The 7,800-nt window shown below is 49.3% G+C and overlaps 1 protein-coding gene across 3 annotated transcripts in view; it reads right to left on the reverse strand.

Moving 5' to 3' along the window:
• The window catches only part of Paqr5 (progestin and adipoQ receptor family member 5), a 68,344-nt gene that overhangs the window by 39,514 nt on the left and 21,030 nt on the right, over positions 1 to 7,800 (reverse strand). The window contains exon 1 of one of the 3 annotated variants that reach the window (XM_029482006.1): positions 2,240 to 2,258. The exons of the other annotated variants lie outside the window; for them this stretch is intronic. The gene's annotated coding sequence lies outside the window, so the exon portion shown is untranslated. Of the gene's footprint in view, positions 1 to 2,239; positions 2,259 to 7,800 lie in introns of those variants that run through there. 3 annotated transcript variants of the gene reach the window in all.

The following is a 7,800-nucleotide window of genomic DNA, read 5'->3' on the forward strand; positions in this document are numbered from 1 at the left end:
CACTTTGTAGACCAGGCTGGCCTCGAACTCAGAAATCCGCCTGCCTCTGCCTCCCGAGTGCTGGGATTAAAGGCGTGCGCCACCACGCCCGGCTCTACTCTCAACAATAATTTAATGGGTGTTCCTTGGGGAGAGAGCTCATGGTTGCCCTACCATGAAGACCCCCAACACCCACGTACAAAAACCCAGTACAGCCATGTATGAATTTAATCTCATCACTGGGGAGGCAGAGACAGGAGGAGCCCTGATGCTCAGTAGACAGCCACGCACTAAATGAGTGAGCTCCAGATTCAGTAAGAGACCCTGCCTCAAATACCAAAGCTGAGGACTCAGTCAGCGTTAACCTCTGGCCTCTGCAGCAGCACAGATGTATGTGCAGTCACATGAGCACACAGAATAATCCAAGTTGATGTAATATACTTTTACCATAATAGAAGTATCTTCTTCTAAGCATGTATGTTATAGCCTGGTCCAGAACTCAGTTGTAGCTATTTTAATACAAAAATCTATCCTCTTCAAATCTTCCAGAAAAAGAAAAGAAAAAAACAAACAAACAAACAAACATGTGTCATGTATTTCCTGTTGCTGCCAATCCCTCTATCTGCAGACAAGCAGACTTGCTCAACCCAGCATTCTTGCTATTATATAGATAGACACTCTAGATAAGAAAGGACTTGCCTGAGGTCGCTGGACAAGGGCCTGGCAAAGTCAAGATGAAACAAGCTCTCTAAGCAATGCGGGAACCTGTACATAGCTGTCTGTAGAACTGGAAAATCCAGTAGCTCCGCCCTGTGGGAGCCCAAATCTGAGGGAAAAGAGCAAGCTCACAGGACAGTTGGCAAGCTGGCTGCGTCAGATGCCATTCCTTAGCCGGGACACACTCCCGAGTTCCAGCCAGGCTTCAGCTAGATTCTGAACGCCCACCTCAGCAAACAGAAGTAGCCTGTGGAGGTCACTGTTCATGAGGGCCACAATGCTGGGTCTCTTCACAATGTGTCTGCTGGTCAAAATGCAGGCAATATGCTGTCAATAGGTCACAAAGTCAATTTACTGAGTCCTGACTAGTCTGGGAAATACTAGATCAGAAAATATCAGGAGAGGGGCCAGCAGCTATGACACCTACTGGGGCAGGGGTTTTGATCCTAGAAAATACAGAAAGTGTGGTGTAGTGCACATGTGCACTTGTGTCACTGGGGGCCAGTCATGCTATCAAATATTCAGTGATATTTGTGAACTGAAAGAAAAAAAACGTTCCGGACCACCAACCTCAGTGAGTGTGTGGTCAACAAGAATTAAGTCAAATTCTGAGACGCTGTGGTGTCTAGACAGACCTCAGTAGTGCTGAAGTGGCTATACAGGTTCCATCTGGGCAGGAGCTACAGTTGATGGATGAAGGAAGGGCCTGTTCTGCCTACCTTGCTGGCTACATGGGATCCTTCTCTGCAGCCATCCCCAAGAGAAGCCTTCTATTAGACTTGTCTGCACCAGAGCAATGTCCACACCTGGGGGCAACAGGCTTAGTGCTCACCTGCAGGCCAGATCACCTCCAGGCCAGATCACCTCCAGGCCAGATCACATGCAGGCCAGATCATCTCCAGGCCAGACCACATGCAGGCCAGATCACCTGCAGGGTTTACTTGCAGCCCAGCTGTCACTGTGGGCCACCCAGAGGGAGCCCAGGCCTGGATAATGGTCGTCCCTGGGGCCGGTGGGGGTGGGAGGATTAGGGCCTGTCCCTAGGTCTCAAACGTCTCCGACTGTTCACTTCTCTGGACATTCAAGGTCTAGTCATGCCTGCTTCCTCCAGGAGGAACACCAATCCCCTACTTAGTCCGACTTCTACCTCACCATATTCCTGACCACCTCCAAGTGATCTTAGGGTCACAGTTGAGGTGCAGTTCTCCTGTTTACCAGCTGGTACCCTTGGTGCCCACCTTTAATCCTAGTACTTGGTAGTTTCAGTTCTCAGTTTTGGGCCTCATAGGTTGGAAGATTGACTGAATAATGGATGGAAGCTCTCTGCCTAAAGCAGGCCGGCAGCAAGCCACTCAGTGGCTGGCACCCAGACACTAAGACATGCTCACTCAGAGTCTTGAGGGTGTGGTCACCCTTTAAGCCACTCTTTAGATGGCTCAATTGGAGACAGGGCTTGGTCTATTTTTATGAGACCCTATAAAACCTTATTGAGTATTCTCTCTGATGTTATACGGGTCACTTCACCCTCCACTCACCCACTTACCCATAGGGTGAAGCTGGCGAATGATCTAGAGGTTTAGGCATACTGTGGATGGAGCAGATAACCATGGCAAGTTCCTCAGAAGGATGGGAACACAGAGACTGGTGAACAACTGGGTCAGCTATTCTGTGGACAAAGGGGCAAAGCTGAGAGGGAGAGACCTGCAGGGAGTCCTCACGGAGGGAGTACCAGGGGAGGGTTAGGGTAGATTCGCTGTGGGAGTGGTATGTGTACCGAGTGTGAGAGCTCAGGAGCGGCAGGGACCGGTTGAGCAAAGGTTCAAAGGTGACAGTGATCTCTGAGCTCCTCAAATGGAAGGGAAGCTCTGAGCCCTAGTCCAGCTCTGTAGAGGCAGAGCTGGGGTGGGGGTGGGGTTTGGGCAATGAGAGGAAACCTGAATCTCCCAGCACATGTGGGAGTAGCTTTGCAGGTAAGGTTGTTCTGAGCTAATTCTCCTTCTCAACTGTTTTCCCAAGCCTGGTGGCTCGCTCCCTCTGAGTGGAAAGACGTGGGTGGAATGTGGGGGTCCCACCCAACTCCCTTCATCTCTTTCCCCATTCCTGCCCTGCAGGCCCCCGCCAGTCTACAAACAGGCTTGCCAGCCACACCCTGAGTTTCCCCTTCGCTCTGCTTAGGGTACAGTGCTTAGCCTCAGCCCCACACAGGGCACACCCCTGGCTCAGGCCAGCCACCCATCCAGGTGTGACAAGGGGCAGAACTGTTCTGGTCTGGGAAGGCTGCCAACTCTCAAGGTTCTCTGCAGAGTGGCCCAGACTGGGACTCCTAAACCACTCCTGAGGAGCCTTCCAGGAGCCTGAATCCAAGAAGGAGATGAGCTAAATAGACAGAGCCACTTGCAGAGACAGAGAGAGCAAGGCAGAGCTGGATATTGGGCGCGGCTGAACCCTGCCAGGGCGGGGAGGACAAAGCAAATAGCCTTCTGCCTTCTAAAGTGTTTTTTTAAAACCAGAACCATTCTGTAATGATGGCCATGTGACATTATGCATTTGTCAAACCCACAGAAGGCACAGCACAGAAGAAGCCCTAATAGAAACAAAGATCCTGGCTAATAACAACGTATCTGTATGGATTAGCTCACATTTCTCTGGCTAGGGTGTGGTGATGTACATCTGTATCCTAGCAGGAGATGGAGGCAGGAGGAACAGGAGCTCAAGACCAGCCTTGGCTACTTTGTCTTAAGCAAAAGTATCTCTATCTCTATATCCATTATACATGCCACTTTAACAACAGCAGCCTGGGGATGGAGTGGAGAAGGAGCCTAAGGAAGGCTCTGCACCTTTGTACAATTGTTCTTGTAAATAACTAAAGCAACAGAGGAAAAACCATCCAAGTCAGGGCTTTCCCAGCATGCACAAAGCCCTGGGTTTGATTTCCAGCACTGCATAAATGGCACCGTGTAGTGGGACAAGCCAGAGATCTCAGTATCCAGGGAGTGGGGCATCAGAAGTTCAAGGTTATTCTCCGCTACATAGCAAGTTAGAGGCCAGTCTGGGATACACCAGACCCTGTCAAAAAAAGCCAAGCCAAACCAAAAGTCAAACAAACATGATAGTCTCAAAGGATTACTTAAAATATTGAATAAAAACAAAACCTAGGCCTACATTTAAGAAATTGGGGGTCCTCACATAGGAATCTTGAACCCCAGTTCTCTCTCTCTCTTTTCTTTTCTTTCTTTCTTTCTTTCTTTTTTTTTTTTTTTTTTTTTTTTTTTTTTTTTTTTTTTTTTTTTTTTTTTTTTTTTTTTTTTTTTTTTTGGTTTTTCCAGACAGGGTTTCTCTGTGTAGCCCTGGCTGTCCTGGAACTCACTCTGTAGACCAGGCTGGCCTCGAACTCAGAAATCTGCCTGCCTCTGCCTCCCAAGTGCTGGGATTAAGGGTGTGCACCACCACTGCCCAGTCCCACTTCTCTTGATAAACATAAAGCCACATAGCTCTGGGTTCACTCATCACAGTCTAGACTCCTGGTGACAAAATCAATTGTCCAATCACAAGGAGAGAAACTGAGTAACTTCAGCTTGAGGCTCCGAGCACACAGAGTCCTAGATGCCCATTTCCCACAGGACTGGAAGGGGTGGGAGCACTGTGAGAACCAAGGGCCCCAGGGCAGTTTCTAGACTCACAAGGGCTTACAGTTTACAGATCTGCTTCCAGGGGGCCGGTGAGATGGCTCAGTGAGTGAAGGAGCTTGCTGCCAAGGACCCGCATAGTCACAGGAGAAAGCTACCTCCGTGTTATCCTCTGACTTCTACATACATGCTGTGCCATAGATGAGTTCCCCACACTCAATTAGCCAATCAGTTAATCTAAGTGTTAAAAAAATCTGTGGCCATGTTTCAGAGGGGAAGTTAAAGCTTTAGATAAAATTGAGAGACAAAGAGAGGGAGCTTTCAGAAGCCAAGAAACACCTGTGTTTCCTCCAGAGGAGAACCCAGGAGAACCTACAGGATAAAGGCAGGCTGGTGGCACTGGTGGGCAAAACAAAGTTGGGGTGGGGTGAGGACCAGGATTTTCCCCAGCCTTAGCTTTTCTAGCTTGGCCTGAGAAAAACTGCACCCTCTGTGCTCCCTCACACCCTTGGCGCTCACTCACACCCTCCTGCTCACTCCCTCACCGCTCACACCCTCGGCACTCACACGCCAGTGCACATGAGACCCAAGGGTGGCCCACTGTCCATGTTATAATAGTGCCAAGGAGGGAGCCTCGAGAAGAAAGGAGGGAGGGAGGGGAGGGAGTGTGGGTGAGATCTTGAGCTGAATTCTCCCCCCCCCCCCCCCCCGCATCCCCAGTGCAGCAGCCTCAGAGATCTTAGAGTCCACTGGGAAAGGCCAGAGGCAGGCAAAGAGGTGTCTCTACATCCCCAGTGTTACTACTGTTGGCAATTTCAGGGACCCATGACCAACTTCAGTTCAAAAGCACTAGTATTTATTTTTGATTAAAAAAAAAAAAACACCACTTATACAACGTTGGCTTCAGCACACCCCTGTGATTGTTCTCTTTATGTGACTGCTGCCAATCCACCAGTGTACCTGATTCCCTTTAAAAATTACATTAATAAATGTAGTGTGTGTGTGTGTGTGCGCGCGCGCGCGCGCACGCGCGCACGTGTGTATCTGTGTCTGTACATGTGCCAACGTCAGTGTGATGCAAAGGTCAGGAGACAACATGTAGAAGTGGGTTTTCTCTTTCTATGGTATGGGTCCTGGGAATCAAACTCAGGTCACCAGGCTTGGAGGCAATCACTTTTATCAGCTGTGCCATGTTGATGCCCCTCCCAAACTGTGCTAAATTTCTATATCAATCTTTATCATGAATATATATTCATCAGTAGAGAGTCAGGAGACATTGCACCTAGCGATCTGGTAACTCCCATGGTTTCAGGCATCCTGAGTCTTGGAATATATCCCCTGTGGATAAAGGGACTACGGCATACCAGCAGATCTGCAAATCTAGCTTGAAAGTGGCAGAGGGGCTAAATGGCAGGTGGCCAGAGTGAGCTGGATGAAGAAGCAGTGAGCCCCCATCAGATCCAGGGAAGCACGGGCTGCTTGGCTGCCGGGACCAGAGGCCTCAGGATGGTAGCAGGGAAAAGACGAGAAACCTCCAGCTGGGTGGCAAGGAAGATTCTCCGTAGCAAATACAGACAAACTATCAGTGTCCAGAGTGCTAACCGCTACCCGATGGCATCGCACCGGGCCAATCTTCCATGCCTGCTCTCCCATCTACCATGTGTGTCTGGCACTCTTCTATGTGCTCTTGGACAATGACCCACTTTCATGTCCTTATCCCTTGAACGAGGAGGACAGGGAAAGTGATGCTAGCACTTAAGAAGATGGATGCGGTACTTGATGGTGAACAAGTATCCGGCCGAGAGTGACTAATTACCCTTGTTACAGCCTCAGCCACCTCAGCTCTGAAGATGGTCTCTCCTGTTCCTTCTGCCCTGTGCTTACAAAGTCTCTGAAGACAGAGTGTCCCCTCAGCCCTGTCACTTGCCCCTTCCTGCACTGACACCCCCTCCCCAGAGCTGCTGGTTCTAGGCCACGAATGAGGCAAGCAGGGGGTTGCCATGGTGACCTCCCAGCTGGACACTAAGACTCACAGTGGGAGATAAACCTTTTTTTTTTTTTTTTTTTGTGCCAGCTATGGCAGCTATTCTAAATATTTACCACTAGGCAATTACTGAACATCTGGAAAAGAGTGGGTGCTATTCCTTAGCACACTGTACAGAGAAGTAGTCACAACACACCCATGCAAACCCAGACCTATAAAAAAAATGTTACGGACCTGTGCTAACTGACAGGAAACCGTGTCATGACAAGTTGTTAAAGGAAAAACAGGTTATGTAATGGCGTAAATCTTGTCAGGCCATCCATAGAAAGATGCGTTACATTTTTAACGGTTTGTATTTGTGGACAGAAAACGAAAATGCTTGGAAGGCTGTTCCCCAAAGTGTTGGCTGGGGTTCTCTCAAGGCAGTGGGAGCAGGGCAGCCTGCCTAGGGACTTCCTTTCTTTTCTAAGTTTTCTCCAATGCTGAGTTGCCTTACACTGAACCACACATATGTGGTGTGGTCTTCAAAGTGACCATGCTGTCTAAAAGAAACAGAAGAGCAAGTCTTTCAAGCCTTGGCCAGTCTTGGAAGATTAATCTGTGTCCGCCAACTCAGCCTTGTAAATGTTGAAGTTCTGAGAAGGTCACTTCTGAGCCTTCCTGTAGGTCTCTATCCCTTCTCCTGGCCCAAGCATAGCACTGGCCTTGGAATTTCTCCATTCAGGGTAGCTGGGGCCTAAGGAATACTGTTGAATGGCTCAGGGAAAGCCAAGATTCCTAGGGCTGAGGCCCAAGTTTCTAACTTGTCACCATAGGTGAGGATTAGGAGTGACAAGCAGCCCACACTGGCAGCACTGGAAAGCTGTCAGCAAATCCTGTTGAGTACCCACAGTAGCCAGCCACCACGCTATCCCTGTGCATTCCCAGGGGATCAAAGTAGACACAGGCTCGCCCAGCACCTCAGGTCTAGTGGCTGTGAGCTCCAGGAGGCCATAGAAAGCTCAATAACTCTTCATTGTCCTAGAGTGCCTTTCTCAGGAGAATCCGGAGGATGGGCACGGGGGTGCAGAGCTGTGATCTCAGCTCAGAATTGGAGGTAGGAGGATGGCACCCAGGATAGCTTGGGCTACAAAGACAACCATGTCTCAAAAGTAAAATCATGCAGTCAGTCCCCTCCAGTAGGTCTTGGATGATCTCAAGCCCTTAGTGTGTTCTTCCAACCGCCACTCTCTACCCTGGCCCAGCTTTGCCTCCTGTTAGCCTGCCCATGTCTCCCTCTCCTGTTCTCTCACCTTTGTCCTTAACACCAGGACCTTCCTCCATGTTTCCATGCTTGCTATTTGCCTAGCATCTTCCCTCCGCCTTACCTTTAGCTCACTGGTTTTCTTTTCTTTTCTTTCTTTTTTTTGTTTTTTTGTTTTTTTTTTTTTTTTGGAGACAGGGTTTCTCTGTGTAGCCCTGGCTGTCCTGGAACTCACTCTGTAGACCAGGCTG

Source organism: Mus caroli, chromosome 9, assembly GCF_900094665.2.
Source record: "Mus caroli chromosome 9, CAROLI_EIJ_v1.1, whole genome shotgun sequence".
NCBI classification, from domain to species: Eukaryota; Metazoa; Chordata; class Mammalia; order Rodentia; family Muridae; genus Mus; species Mus caroli.